General features: G+C 42.4%; 1 long non-coding RNA gene across 23 annotated transcripts in view; it reads right to left on the bottom strand.

Annotated features, from left to right (window-relative positions):
- The window catches only part of LOC108351529 (uncharacterized), an 83,576-nt gene that overhangs the window by 52,909 nt on the left and 17,288 nt on the right, over positions 1 to 13,379 (bottom strand). For 8 of the 23 annotated variants that reach the window (XR_015625863.1, XR_015625872.1, XR_015625868.1 and 5 more), the window contains 4 exons: positions 11,769 to 12,002; positions 11,180 to 11,258; positions 4,471 to 4,778; positions 3,891 to 4,372 (listed from right to left, as the gene is read on the bottom strand). The exons of 6 other annotated variants lie outside the window; for them this stretch is intronic. This is a non-coding gene — a long non-coding RNA (uncharacterized LOC108351529). Of the gene's footprint in view, positions 1 to 3,287; positions 4,373 to 4,470; positions 4,779 to 11,179; positions 11,259 to 11,768; positions 12,003 to 13,379 lie in introns of those variants that run through there. 9 more of the 23 variants (XR_015625873.1, XR_015625879.1, XR_015625878.1 and 6 more) reach the window with 3 other exon arrangements.

Genomic DNA, 13,379 nt, shown 5'->3' on the forward strand with positions numbered 1-13,379 from the left:
ACAGTCCATGTTCGTAACGGCTGAACTATCTCTCCAGCCCCTCCATTAATTTTTTTAAAGGAGTTTAGAAAGCCATGAGATGAAAGCTAGGACGTATTTTATGTAGCCATGAGAAAAGTTAATTAGTGTGTGGCAAGGTGCCTGGGTCTTCGGTTGCATGGATTCGCTGTTACTGAGATAGTTTTTATATTCAAGTTTGGACTAAAGAAAATGAGGTCTTACATATCCTTTCGTTTTGAAGAAAAGGGCTTTGGTGGTTTTTGTGGAGCCTAGCACTGTCACTCATTCCGGGCCTGACCGAGGCTTTTGTCCCTAGATTTATTCTTTGGTTGGTGCAGAGGTGGATCTTCTGTGGGCTTTAATTGTAGTTCAGCTTTATGCCGCATGCCAGTTAAACACGATAGTTTTGCAGGGGTTAGAAAGGACATGCATAGTCTACAAGCTCAAGGAGGGTGCAGGCACCTCCCTTCAGCATATATCCTGCCCTGCCAGAGCTGCTGCCCGGTGTTTAGGACTAAAGAGGCTTACACGTTTGGTGCTTTACTTAGTGTATCTCACTTCAGAGGTTTCGGTGTTTGTTCCCTGGGTATAGGGGCATCCCCAGAACCGCTATTTTCTGCCAAGAATAAGGTATCGTTGGTTATAAATATTAACTAAATGTTATAAACAAGTTACTTTTAATTCCTGGACTTCAGTATCTAATTTCATTATTTAGAAAAAATGGTAGCTTAAAACAAATCTATTATTGAGGCTAGAGCTTGGTTAAGAGTGGTTGCTGCTCTTGCAGAGAACCCGGGTTCGGTTCCCAGTCTCCCCACGGCAGCTCACATCCACCTGTAACTCAAGGTCTGAGGGATCACATGGCCTCTTCTGGCCTTGACAGGAACGAGGCATGTACATAGTGCACATGCATACGTGCAAGCAAAACGGTCTTACATGTAATGATACAGTATAATATTTCGCCAAGTTTAGACAAATTTAATGTGCTTATTCTCACCAGTAGTGTGTTTTTACATTGTAATTCTATCTATCTATCTATCTATCTATCTATCTATCTATCTATCTATCTATCTATCTATCTATCTATCTATCCATCCTCCATCTATAGCTGTCTGTCTGTCGTGTTTTTTTTTTCTTTTCTTTTTTTCAGAGCTGGGGACCGAACCCAGGGCCTTGCACTTGCTAGGCAAGCGCTCTACCACTGAGCTAAATCCCCAACCCCTGTCTGTCATGTTTTTTAAGGCAGGTTTTCTCTGTGTAGCCCTGTGTAACTGTCTCTGTAGACCAGACTGGCTCCAAACTCACAGAGATTCACCCACCTCTGCCTCTCAAGTGCTGGGATTAAGCAGGCGCACCACCGTGGCTGGATAACTTGTAATTTTAAATTACTTTATTTTCATCGCCACTCAGCACAGTGGGTTTCATCGTGATACTTTGATAGAATGTATCATTTTATATTGGCTCTCTCTCAGAAGAGCTCTCTGTTACCCTCGTCTTCCTCCACCCTCTATCTGCTTCCCTTTCTCCTGTAGTGACTGTTCTACATGAGACTATAGGTTCTCTTTCAGATGAGGAGAGACATGTAATATTTGTTTTTCTTTCCTACCCATCCCTCATACTTAGATGCCTTCTTACCTATGGAATCTTCCATCTACTTTATGCTATTGGGTGTGAGTGCATGAGTGTATATGCATGAGTGTGTATATGTGTGTGATTATGAGTATGTGTATGTGTGTGTGTGGTGTGTATATGTGTGGCTGTGAGGGTGTGAGTGTGTCAGCTGTGGTGTGTGTATGAGTGTGTATATGTGAGTGTGTGATTGTGTGTGAGTATATGTGTATATGTGAGTGTGTGTGTGTGTGTGTGTGTGTGTGTGTATGCATGCACATGTGTGTCCCAGTGAGTGCACACAGGAGACACAGTTAAGGCAGTTAGTAGGCTGGGAATGGAGAAGCTGAGCTATAAACTCATATATCCTCAGTCAAACTGCTTCTCAGAACTGGTTCTTTAAACTTTCTTTCCTTCCTTCCTTCTCCCTCCCTCCTTCCTTCCTTCTCCCTCCCTCCTTCCTTCCTTCTTTTGTCCTTCACTCCTTTGTCCTTCCTTCCTTCTTTCCTTCCTTCCTTCTTTCCTTCCTTCCTTCTTTCCTTCCTTCCTTCCTTCAAGTGGTTCAGCTCATTGTCCTCTTTAGAAGTAGGGAAGATGGAGGTCCAAGAGGCTTCCAGCAATCTATCCTATGCTAACCTGCTAATTAAAAAGGTTTGCCTTATTTTCTTAGTTCATTCTAAAAAGGGAAGCACTGAGAAGGGCTGAGACATCGTGAAGGAATGCACAGTCTCTTCTCTCTCTCTCTCTCTCTCTCTCTCTCTCTCTCTCTCTCTCTCTGTGTGTGTGTGTGTGTGTGTGTGTGTGTGTGTGTGTACATGTGTGTTTATAACAGTTGAGTAAATGCTGAAAGAGGAAATTCAAAAGATGTCAAAATTACTAGAAGTGACGACAGCAGTGCACAGTGACAAGTTGCCTCAGGTGGAGTTGAGTGCAAAAGCAGAAGGAAAGGTGACCTATGTAGAAAAGGCAGAGGGTAGGGGCGAGATTATGAGAGGGTCTTCCTGGAGGACAGCCCTCTGGGTGGATGGGTCTGTGTGAGGACCTACCCAGAGTAACATGGAGAAGAGGAAAATCAGTGGGGGAAAGGGAGGGGTCAGCATTGCATGATGGAACTTGAAAAGTCTGTCTGTGCACCTTTGGAAGCATTTACATAAGTCACTTGTATTGTTCTACAACTATATTGTTATATGAAACCATGAACGTATTTATGAATGGAAATAGTTAGATTTAAAGCCACTTATTACACAAAACACTTACTTTATTAAGCCTTCAGACTTTATTAGTGTCCAAGGACTAGAAAGCATGCATTTCTTCAACACTGATGAGAAAAGTGGAGGTTTACCACTCAAGTATAACTAGGAAAGTTTATCTGCAGTTTTCTTTTCCCTTGATGTATTAAACTAAGTGAGCTGTACACTCTTCTGTTTAAGAAAGGCAGGCATACTGAAGTAATCGTGAGTGGATTTGCCTTAACCATGTGGTGTGCATGCGTGCGTGTGCGTGAGTGTGTGTAAGTGCAAGTGTGTGAATATGTGTGTGAGTTTGGAGTATGACTATGTCTTTGTGTGAGTGTGAATATGTAAGTGTGTGAGTATTTGTGCAGTAACATACATTTTTATGTTATGACTGTCCTACATTTTGTCCTCTTAAACATCTCGAAATCATTTTAAACAATTGTAACAGCAATTATCATTTATTTGATATCGATATTTTAACAGGCCCTTTAACCATACCATAACAAATTTCTGTAGCAATCCTAAAGGGAAACTGTCCCTTCCTGTCCTTGATCACATGCAACTGTAAATGTTAGCATGAGAGCTTGTGCCAAAACTTACCAGGCATTATTTTCATGTAATAATATTTCATTTTATTTTTTACAGTGCCTTGGTGGAGATAGAACTCAGGGCCTTGCACATGGCAGGGAAGACACTCTACCGTTTGGTTCTATCCCCCATGAAAAGAGTCCTGTAGCAAAACAAAAGTCTATTAAAACCCCTACTTCTGGGCCAAAGGAGCAGAATAAACTAGTTCTGCCGCTTTTTATCTTTACCTGCATTCACAAAAACAAACTTATCAGAAGTTGAGTGTTCTCCAGAGACCTAGGCCTTTCACTGCCTTTGCTGTGTGCTTTATCAGTAGCCAAGGCACGAGCAATGCGTCTGATACTGCCATTTCAAAATATCTTGGCATTGAACTGTTTCTTCAAGCTCCTGAAATTTCAAGTGCACACACTGTCCTCACTGAAAGGCACTTTCTTCCCATAAAGCAAAACACCAAACATTCAGTCAACAAGTATTTATTAAGCACGTGGGAGGTGCTCAGCACACAGTGAATGCGTTTTCCTGAACATTCTGATGCAATCATACTACATCTTGCTCTGTTAAAAACAACGATGTACATGACTTCGTGTTTTTCTGTCTTAGGATTTTATAGTTTCCTAGCAAGCAAAACCTATATGGGATGATAGTTGTTTGGTTTCCAACATAAATATCCAGCTGCAAGCTACAAATTAGAGTGTTGAGGGATACAGTTTAAGAAGTCCCAGACTATTTTTAAATGAAGGTTGTTCTTGACCCTGGGATCTTTCCAGGAGGACATGTGGCACTCCACCTTTTGCATTTAGATGGACGATGGATGATGGGTGAGTGGGAATCATCTTTTGATTTGGGACTGCCTGAGTAAACACATGCTTGTTTGCACTCTCTCACACAAGGCTTTGATCCATGGCTCCCCTCACGTCTGGAATGAGTTCTTCCCTCAATCTCTATTTGGTGGAAGGGAATGACACAGAGGTAGTGTCAGCATGAAGAATCTTTAAGTCACGTCTCCATAAGCCCCTCCCCTGAGATGCCAGTTACCTACCCGGAACACCTATTCAGCAGTGTGGAGTCTGATAGATAAAAGAGGAGTGAAGATGGGCAGTTGGCTCCCTTCCTGAGAAGTGACTGGCACTTTGGTGGTTTCTGTGATGGAGGGACACCTCTTCCAAAGCCTGATGTGCCGATCTGAGTTTACCATAGAAGGAGCAACGGCTGTTGTGTCCCTAGTGGAGTTTTGGATTGTCTTCTCCTTTTGCTACTGTGGAAGTTTTCCTGTTACTCTGACGGCAGCTTGCGTCACTCCACTAACTCACGCTTCTCCTTCTGCCCCATCCTAGGCTTTACCACGTCCTGAAGAGGAGACAGTACTGTGGCAGTTAATCTTCCCTTTGAACCTGACCTCACTGAGAGCCACCTAGGCGACTGCTCTGCAGTCTGGCTGGCCATTATGTAAACCACTCCATTTTGCCATGCCCACCCAACCATGACTGGTTCCAAAGCCACCACTAAGACAAGCCTTCCTTCTCTGAAGTTGTTTCAGTCAGCTATTTTGTCACAGCGATGAGGAAAGTAACTAGTACAGGGACAGGGGAGATGTTTCCTCACCTCAAAGAAAATCTCGTTTTTCATCATCTATTCCTATGACTCTGAATCTTGACAGGGTTACTAAGGAGTCTGGGAGCCAACAAGATCGTTAGGCCCTGTTGTGTAGCAGGTTCCTCCTTCACTGGAACATCCCATTGTCCAGGGAAGCTCCTTAAGACAGTAGGGAAACAACTCAAAAACACCTTTAGGAAGTTCATGAAACAGACTAGAATCACTAGGCCCCTCCTTTCCACAGAATAATAAAGACAGCAAAACTGCAAAGAAGACTCTGAGACCGGAGCAGCTTCTGAAAAGAAACAGAACCCTACCAAGCTTCCCGGAAGAGGTTTAGATCAACTGAGTCACTTGGCGAGGACACTCTTCAACCTGTTGAGTTGCCTGCGGGCTAGGCAGCATGCTGCAGGTTTCCAGTTTGGTGAGGTGACAGCCGTGCTTAGCTGTTCTTTGGCAAGGGAGCTGTCTCTGAGTTGGTTCAGCGCCTGTAAATTACTCCTCACTCATGTCCCTCACAGTAAACCCTCCTCACCAAACTATTTTACATTAGTCTGTCATGGGCTCTCTCTCCAGCGTGAGTAGATGCGCATGCTATGTCTCCCCAGGAAAAGTTTTTTTTTTTGTAGAACATGCCCCGTGTAAGAAACTTGAACTTTGGTACATGCAAGAACTAACTTCACATTTCCAGGACTGGATTGGAGGTTCGTAGAGATGGCATTGAGGTACTGGATGTATCAATGTGATGAGTGTAAAAAGCTCATTAAGCCGTCCTATGTCCCAGGTAGGTCCACATGTGAAACCATTTTGGTTCCCACTATAGTATGGCGTCTATGCTTACTCAAGTCTTCTGTGGTCACATTCTTGTGCTGCACTTGGCCTATTCATCTTTTCAACATGTTTTTGCCATTTAGGAAGGAAAAATAATTATTTTCTAATATATATCAACCGGGACATGAACTCAGGGAAGGATGTGGAAGAAGAGCTTAAATCATCTCCTCTATATTTGGAAAAGTTGCTTGTCACACCTTCTACATTGACTGTGTGGCTTCATTCATTCAATAAATATTTATCGAATCCTAAGGTATTCCAAGCACCTCTATATTGAAATAGGTTCCCATTCTCTTTGGGGAGTTCTTTATTAACTGGAAACAAATAGGAAGCAAATATAATTACACATAAAAAGGAAGTGATCTTCAGACGTGGGGGACACGCAGAAAATATATTGTAAGGACAGCGATAACAATAGGAAACCCTTTCTGCTCGAGGACTAATGCTGGATTGGAGATTGAATACAGGGTTTCTATTGAGTCCTTGCGAAGCAAACAATCTATCACCGATCAACATTCCAGCCCTTAAAACTCGTATTTTTATCATTATTATTTTAAAAATGGAAACAGGAACTTCTTAAGTTCTCCATGTAGGCTTTGACTTTGTGATCCTCCCACCTAAGCATTCTGAGCAGTTAAGATTGCACTAGGTCTGGCTTGTCAATGGTTTGATAAAGGCTTCCATTACAAGCTTAATGTCTGAACAGTGGTGGGAAATCAAAAGGAGTTTTGGCAGTGTGGTTTTCCATGGGGCTTTCTGGCTGTATCTGGTTGAATCTTCTCTTTGTCTCTCCTTAGCTTCTCTCCTCTCCCTCTGCATCCTATCATCATAACCATACCAGTTGAGCTATGTTAAGGACTCAAGGAGAATTCCGTGAGTGGAACGGAGGACAATCTACTGACCCCCTTCACAGGCCTTCTCCAGGAAATGTAGAGGTTCACACATGAATTTTCGACAAAGGGTAACATTTGCCTGTAAGAGCTAGTATGGGTTAGGTGTAGTCATTGTCTCCACAAACAAGATACAAGGTGACAAAACAATTTAAAGGAGCTATAAATAACAATATCGGTGCATTTAGCCATTGTGTCCACAGTTAAGAAGGCTATCAACCAAGGGAACCAGACAAATGCAGATGGATGGTGTGGTAATAAAGAAGCATGTGGCAAGAACTTGGGTACTTTGGATCCTAGTCCCAGATTTCCTAGGTGTGGCTGTGGCCAGATCGAATATTCTTTGCAGTTTTAAAAGCAAAGAAACAGTAAATAAAACTAAACTTCCCCTGGTCAGGCATGGGAGCCATCAGCAGATCATCCCAGTTGCATGGAGACTCAAAAGGCCAAAATCAAAATGAACTAACTAGCAAAAACCCCTTAGTCACAACCTATCAAACTGATTTTTTTTTGTTAAAATCAGATTTACATTTATTCATGTGTGTATCAGTGTATTGTGAGTGTGTGTGTGTGTGAGAGAGAGAGAGAGACAGAGAGACAGAGACAGAGAGAGACAGAGAGACAGACAGAGAGACAGAGACAGAGAGACAGAGACAGAGAGACAGAGACAGAGAGAGACAGAGACAGAGGGACAGAGACAGAGAGACAGACAGAGAGACAGACAGAGACAGAGAGAAAAAGAGAGAGAGAGAAAAAGAGAGGGAGGGACAAAGGGAGGAAGGGAAGGAGAGAGAGAGAGAGAGAGAGAGAGAGAGAGAGAGAGAGAGAGAGAGAGGGGCAGGCAGGCAGACAGACAGGCAGACAGACAGAGTTCACACCGTGGCATGCTATGGAGATCAGGGAACTACTTGCAGGACTTGTTTCTCTCCTTTCTCTATGTGGGTTCTGGTATTAAACTCATGTCTCCAACCTCAGTGGCAAGCACTTTTACTGGACTAAGACTGATTTCTTCACACCCATGAGGTTGTGGCTCATGTTTGAAAACATCGCTTTGTTAAGGCTACCGTGGGCAAATGTGAACTGTTAGTCTGCCTTTGTTCTGTGGTCATCATGCACCCAGAGGTAATTCACAAAGCTACGTTTTCTTAAGATAAGGACTCCAAGTGTGTGACATTTTCCTTTGTTCTTTGTCCTCTGGGCTGACAACGCTTTCGCTCCTTCTGTATCCCAAACGGGACAGTAAAGACATAGGAACTGAGAGCGGGGTGACCGAGAGGTCGGCCCCTCTGTAGAGTTTTCCTTCTGCATTGCTGAGTTCTGCAGAGCTCCTGCCTCCCACCACTGTTTGAGTTTAAATTTAGCAGATGATAGACTGAGACAGTAGTGGGTTCCCGATATTTCTTTTCTTCCGATTCCTTCTCCTCCCTCATGTCTTCCAGTCTCTTCTTTCCGCCCATCCCTTCCTTCACAGTACATAAATGCATACTGATGTACAGGCAGCAAGAATAGGGATAGAAATGAATTATGAAACAATGACAACAACAACAGCAACACATCAAACAGGTCTACTTATAGGTAGTGAGTAATCCTTAATACTTGGTCAGTGAAGAATTGCTTATAGGGTATTGATTTCTTACTAAAATTTTCTGCCAAAGCCTCTAATTTTATGTATGTATGTATGTATGTATGTATGTATGTATGTATGTATGTATCTATCTATCTATCTATCCATCTATGTTTCTAGGCATTCATCTATAATCATGCAATAATAATTAGTGGAAAAGAGGCCATGAATCGAAGGAGAGGAGGGAAGGCAATATGGGGAAGTTTGGAAGGAGGGAGGGAAGGGAGAGGAATGCAATTATAATATCAAAAATAAAATTAAAAGAGAAATCCTTAAAAGTCAAATGTATCAAACACAACATAGAATAATAGGACATAAAGATAAAAATAGAAGACCTAGACCATCCAAGCAAAGAATATGGAACGCACACACACACACACACACACACACACACACACACACACACACACACACTCAGGAAATGTGGGACACCAATGTGAAAACCAAACTTCGTCCAGGGAAGCAGGCAGGCCATCTTCACGCTCCTGCCTGCCCTCCCTTGCAATTCCCCAGTCGTGTTCCCAGTCCTATAGCAGATTACCAACAGAGGCCTGTCCTCTTACTCTGCCTGGGTTCCCTGAGGGCTCCACTGAATCTTGTGGTGGACCTAGCTTTCCTCCTTTCGGAAGACACCCGCAGTCCCCTGAAGATGTTCTCAGCCCCGCTTCTTGTCCACTCCCTTTCCTTCATGTCACCGCCAAATACCTAAAACCATCTTCTACCTGGGTCCCCCAGTACCACACCTAGAAACTACTCCAGGCCATTCACATTATACTTCCTGTCCTCCATTAGCATCTTTCCATTCTCACCCTCACCCTGGTAACAGCTTGCTGGCAGATGCCCTCTCCTCCTACCTCAACTTCATTCTCTGGAGACTCCAACTCTCCGTGCAGACCCAGGACCCTTTTAAGCCGTTTCATCCCATCTCTCCAAATAATTCTGTGATGTAATGTGCCCTACTTCCAGGATCTCCTCCTCCAGATACACCTCCAATTCCCCGTGGACACCACCTCTTGATGTGAACAGAATCCCCCTCAGCTCTTTCATGAAGCCTCTTTCAACATTCTTCCCTAAACCACCCCTAGTTCCCTCTGTTATCCTCCAGCACGCAGAAGCTCTCCCTATCAGGTGACCCATAGCCACCTCACTTCCCTAAGATCCAGAGAGGCCCTCAGAAACCTAGGGATGGAACACTCCAACAAAGGGAAGAAGGTGATATCAACACTTAGCATCCCAGTCATGCTCATCTCTGATGCCTAGACACCATCACATAAACACAACCATTACCATCAAAGACAATATGTCACCACCAAAACCCAGTAAGCCAACTGCAGTAGGCCCACAGAAATGCGATATACCTGAAGCACAAGACAAGCACTTCAGAAAGACCGTTACGAATATCCTAAAGATTCATAGGGAGTATAGGACTAAATCCCTCCATGAACTCTGTGAGAGAACAAAACAACGCGATGAACTGACAAAACATTTCAAGACACGGAAGTAGAAATAGGGTCGCCAAAGAAAACACAAATTGAACTAGAACTGGAAGAGAAAAGGGGATGAAATAGAAGTTTGGAGGGGTTGAAAACAAGGTAAAGAAATGAAAGACCCAGTCAAGGGAAGTAGTAAATTAAAAAAAAAGGAGTCTGAGACATTATAGAAAAAATTATGAATAATAGGAATAGCGGTAAGAGAAAAAAAATCCAGGCCAAAGGCACAGAAAACATTTTCAACAAAATCACAGAAGAAATTTCCCTAATCTGAGGGAGTAGCATATAAGGGTACAAGAAGCATGCAGAACACCAAATAGATTAGACCAGAAAAGAAACTCCACAAAACACATAATGATATCACTAAATGTACAGAAAAAAGAAAGAATATTAAATGATGGAAGGGAAAAGGTCAGAAGCATAAGCGTATAAAGGAAGACGTATTAGAAAAACACCTGACTTTTCAATGGAGACACCAAAAGCCAGAAAGGCCTTGACAGATGTTGTACAAATTTTGTCAGAACACAGATGCTAGCCCAAACTACTGTACTCAGCAAAACTATCATCCACAATAGTTTTCGCCAGGAATTGGTATAGCCAGTGACTATTCAACACCAAAAGGCTAGCCCTAAAAACATACATGCCATGCAAGCAACATTATACTGACTGAGCAGGTCATAGGTTGTATTTAGGAATATATGTGGATATTTGTGTCACTCAGATGGTAGGGAAGGCTTCCCGACTGCGGACTCCATTGTAAACTTTGTACACTTTGTAAACCATTCAGGCAGCCAAGTGGTCAGGCTCCAGCCCGTCAAGAGGACCCTCCCCAGATTATGCTAATTTTAGGTGAAAAATGTGAACAAAAGCCACTAATCTCTGAATAGGAAAACCCACCAATCCCTGAGCTGCCCCAAGGTCAGGACTTGAAATCCCATGAATCCTCACCCTGGAAACTTTTACCCTAGAAAGCTCCACCCCCAAGTGCTCCACCCCTTGTATAAGCACAGCACTCTGTCCAATTCTCAGCTGTCTGCTTTCTCTGTGGAGCAGGGGCAGCCACTCCTGGATTCGGCTTTCCACAACCCCGACCCTCCAGTAAATCTCTTTTATGAGATTTACTGACTGATGTGACTCTCTCATCAGAAGACAAGAAGGGAAGAAGAGAAAATAAATATGGGGTCTGAGGTTCTTGAGTCCCTCAGCTCAGCCCCAGATATCTTCTCCTGGGAGCAACACTGCCTCTGCTAAGAAGGCTTCCTCTCAGAGATATGTGGTTCCTGTGTCTCAGGTTGTCCTTCCATTGGAACATTGTCCTACCTCAGAGTTGAGTGGTGCTGGGGCTTCAGAGTTCCAGGACACCTTCCCATCCAAGCATAACGGCCAACACTGTATTTGTCTAGATGTATAAACATACATGTACACATGTATCATATACATTACATACACCATACAAATCACATATATCATATACATATATACATGTGTTAACAATGAAAAAGAAAGGCCATGGATCTGAAGGAGAATGAGTAGGGGGTATGGTGATATGGGGTCTAATTTTAGGAACGGGAGGGTAGAGATGGAGTGATTGTAATCTCAAAAATAAAAAAGAAAGCAAAAGCAATAGTAATAAAGACATTTTCCTTTAGCTCAAAAATATTTATACAGAACAGCAAACAAGCTTGATGCCCAATATAACAACAACACAGAATTTAAAATCACCCATTGAATTACTGATGCCTCTTCCCCACACTTCTTCCTTTTTTTCTTTGCTAGGATATGTTACTCAGAACAATATCCATGCTATTTTATCTCTACATATAAATTTCTAAAATTGTATGTGTCTCTGTACATAACATTTGTTTTCACTTTGAAAAGCAAAGAGAATTTTAGAAAATATTCCACCTACATTGCTGACACCATGCTTTGAGAGGAAGGTCTGCCTGGAAAAAAAAATCTACCGTTGTGACTTCAAGGATGTATTAGAAATATTTATAGTGTTTCTCCAGTCCAAGTAATTCAGCCGCTCAAAGATAACTTGCTTAATGTTTATGGCAGTGATGATTGAATCATCCCTTTGATTTTCAAGTTCAGATTGCAAGGAGAAAGGCTTTTCAAAGATGACTATCACTCAGCTCCCACCCTAGGAATGAGTGACATGAGAAATTAAAATTGTAAATAGCTGTGGATTACCACAGGAAGTGCACACCATGAATATATTACTTGTGTTTTAAAGAGGAAGTAAATAAAAGAGAAAGTCAAGGAACATAAATATTTTCACTTATAGGACCTGAGTTTTTCTTTGAAAATCATACTGTTAAATGTTTTCTTGATTAAAAAAAAAACAGAGCTTAACATTTTTCTACTATGTATCTTCTTTTAACTATAAAATTAGTAGTTAAATGTGTTGCAGAAACAATTTAGTTGAACACAAATAACAGTATCTTATGCCCTCAAGTCACATTATACAGTATCATGTACACATTGTCTATCAAGGCTTGGCTCTTACATGTATCCCAAAGGTTCTTGTTTGGAAGGAAGGTCTCCATCGAGCTGTTACTCTATCTAGCTGTTACTTTTAGAACAGCAGTTTTCAACCTGGGGGTCATGACCCCTTTGATATTTGAAGGACCATTTCACAGAGTTCACATATCAGATATCTTGAGTATCAGATATTTACATTACAATTCATAACAGTAGCAAAATGTTACAGTTATGATGTAACAATGTGGGGGTTATCACAACATGTAAAGGGTCCCAGCATTAGGACGGAGGTCTTTGTAGAAGGAAGTAAGGTTATTGGGGGTGCACTCTTGAAGGGATACTGGGGACTCAGCCCTTCCTTTCTCTTTTTATCTCCAGACTTCATGAAGGTTGCAGTTTTTTCTGTAGCTATGTTTGCAGAATCAGAGATTATAACAACCATGGACTGAAACCTCTGAAAGTCTGTGTCCCAGTAGATTTCTTTTCCAGCTGATTACCTACCTTCATGTCTCGTTTTAGCAATTTAAAGCTGAAAGCACCATTCTAGTTTATTTCATGGTGCTGGTTAACGATTAGGAAGTTTTTGCTACGTCCTTTTTCCTTTTGTGCTGTTTCATACATTCATTTTTATCATACATGCATCTTTAAAAATAGTTTTATTGACATACAGTTCACAAACCACACTGTGCTGACCACCTAGTAAGAGTATGGGCACGTCTGTGGGGCTATTGTATTGGCTGCTAAGTGATGTGGGAGGGCTCAGCTCACACTGGGTGGGGCCATCCATGGAAAGATGGCCCTGGGCTGGATAAAAAAGAAGCCCAAGCAAGCCATGAGGAGAACCAGTAAGCAGCAATTTTCCATAGCCCCTGTTTCACTTCCTACACCCAGGTTCCTACCTTGAGCTCCAGTGTTGACTTCCCTAGGTAGTGGACTGTAACCTGTATGCCAAATAAACCCTTTCCTCCCCAGGTTACTTTGGGCCCGGATGTTTTTCACAGTAACGGAAAGCAAACGGGGACACATCCCACTCACC

Source organism: Rattus norvegicus, chromosome 7 (assembly GCF_021556685.1).
Source record: "Rattus norvegicus strain SHRSP/BbbUtx chromosome 7, alternate assembly SHRSP_T2T, whole genome shotgun sequence".
In the NCBI taxonomy this organism is placed as follows: Eukaryota; Metazoa; Chordata; class Mammalia; order Rodentia; family Muridae; genus Rattus; species Rattus norvegicus.